Source organism: Lynx rufus, unplaced genomic scaffold (genome assembly GCF_022079265.1).
Source record: "Lynx rufus isolate CCGP_SWC_20201006 ecotype Redwood Valley unplaced genomic scaffold, mLynRuf1.p SCAF_5, whole genome shotgun sequence".
Lineage (NCBI taxonomy): Eukaryota > Metazoa > Chordata > Mammalia > Carnivora > Felidae > Lynx > Lynx rufus.
Window position 1 is genome coordinate 130287288 of NW_025814867.1, and position 2335 is coordinate 130289622.

The window sequence follows — 2335 nt, forward strand, 5'->3', positions numbered from 1 at the left end:
CTGAGCCTCCCAGGTGCCCCTTTTTCTTTTTAATCACGCAAATCACAGAACTTTTGAATTAACTTACTATATCAGAAATTCATTATTTTATTTTTTTTACATGCTAAAGTGTATTTTGTGCTACATGAAAAATGCTACCAAAAAGATTAACTGTAGAGGGCTAACAAAACTTGTGTGCAACTGAGCCCTAAGTGTTTGAGTTTGGGACAGGGGGCATATTATTCAAGCACAGTGTCGTTCTTCACTTGGGTAAAGTCTTGGCTAAGTTAATACAACTAGGTGTTGGGCCTACACAAAACTGGTCAAATATATGTCTGTGGATTGTGGCATAAGGGACACAGCTCTGAGCTGAGATTTGGAGACATCTGGATCAAGACTGAAGGATTTCGTGAGACCAGGAATAGCAATTGGTTATTTTTAGGACATATATTGCCATAACCTTCTCTAGGGACTATCTACTTTATTCTGTTTATCGGAAACTGGGTTATCCAATTTTTACTTGTAATGAGTCACTTTGATTTGGAGATTTTTTATTTTTATTTTTTGGTTTCAGGAGTAGAATTTAGTGATTCATCACTTACATACATATAACACCCAGAGCTCATCATAACAGGTGTCCTCCTTAATGCCCATCACCCACTTAACCCATCCCCCCACCCACCTTCCCTCCAGCTTCCACCTTCCCTCAGTTTGTTCTGTATAGTTAAGAGTCTCTTATGGTTTGCCTCCCTCTCTGTTTTTATCTTATTTTTCCTACTCTTCCCCTGTGTTCATCTGTTTTGTTTCTTAAATTCCACATATAAGTGAAATCATATGGTATTTTTCTTTCTCTGACTTATTTTGCTTAGGATAATACGTTTGAATTGCATCCATGTTGTTGCAAATGGCAAGATTTTATTCTTTTGATGGCTAAGTAATATTCCATTGTGTGTGTGTGTGTGTGTGTGTGTGTGTGTGTGTGTGTATCTCACATCTTCTTTATCCATTCATCAGTCGATGGACATTTGGGCTCTTTCCATAATTTGGCTATTGTTGATAATGCTGCTATAAACATTGGGGTACATGTGCCCCTTCGAATCAGTATTTTTAAAACAATGAAATGCTTCACAAATTTGTGTGTCTTCCTTGCACAGGGGCCATGCTAATCTTTTCTGTATCATTCCAATTTTAGTATATGTGTTGCCAAAGCAAGCCCTGGATATTTTTTGTTGAAGAGTTCTCTTGTAATGGATACTTTGAAAAAGATTTTGACAGGTACCTAGCTGGCTCAGTCTGAAGAGCTACAATTCTTGATTGTGACTTCAAACCCCATGTTGGGAGTGGAAATTACTTAAATAAATAAAACCTTAAAAAAAAGATTTTAGGGACACCTAGGTGGCTCGGTCAGTTAAGCGTCTGATTTCGGCCCTGACCATGATCTCACAGTTTGTGAGTTCGAGCCCCGCGTCAGGCTCTGTGCTGACATCTCGGAGCCTGGAGCCTGCTTCAGATTCTGTGTCTCCCTCTCTCTCTGCCCCTCCCCTGCTTGCACTCTGTCTCTCTGACTCTCTCTCTCAAAAATAAATAAACATTTAAAAAAACGTTAAAAAAGATTTTAGTTAAAAGTTCTCTTAATCCCTATTAAAATGTAAAAGTTAATGTTGTTTTGCTTCTGCAATCTCCTTCCTACAACAGGGAGGGAGAGTCAAGCACATTAAATGTGTGTCTGAAGTGCGATTATATGGAGGAAAGGGATTACTCAAACAGGGCAACATCTACTTAATAGTATGTCTGTTCCCTGGATGTTGCCTAGTTATAGATTACTACTGAATTGGTTAAGCAGTTTTTAGTACTGCTTGCACCAGCCTCAAAGCAGCTGCTTTCCATTCTGACTGCTGCTTACATAAGCAGACGGTTATGTATTCAGAGTTTAGACCCTGTTTTCCTAAAGGGGCAAGTCAAAGACTAGATACAGATTTATTTTTAGAACTACATCTGTGTGTGTGTGTGTGTGTGTGTGTGTGTGTGTGTGTGTGTTACTCTAAACTCCAAAAAGAAGATACCATTTCAGAGAGTCAGTGAAATGATTCTGTCTAGTACATTAATTTGACACTTGCCATAAATACCAAGCAAAACTTGTTCCTTTTAGCCTTCATTTCATTATCCCCTGAATCAAGCACTAATCATTAGTTTTACCTTTCATTCACTAGGGAGTTTGTGGTTTAATTTAATTTTTACCCCTGGCAATTGTTAGGAAAATAAAGGATGAAATGCAGGCAACGTATTACAAACGGGCCAACAGAAAGTAAAGAATATGTCCAAAATGTATTATTATTCAAGTAGATGACAGCAGACT

General features: G+C 38.2%; 1 non-coding gene across 1 annotated transcript; it reads right to left on the reverse strand.

The window, feature by feature from the left end:
* Positions 1-1088: 1088 nt before the first annotated feature.
* Positions 1089-1193, reverse strand: LOC124527349 (U6 spliceosomal RNA). Its single transcript, XR_006965813.1, has one exon. It is a non-coding gene; the product is annotated as a U6 spliceosomal RNA (small nuclear RNA).
* Positions 1194-2335: the final 1142 nt, after the last annotated feature.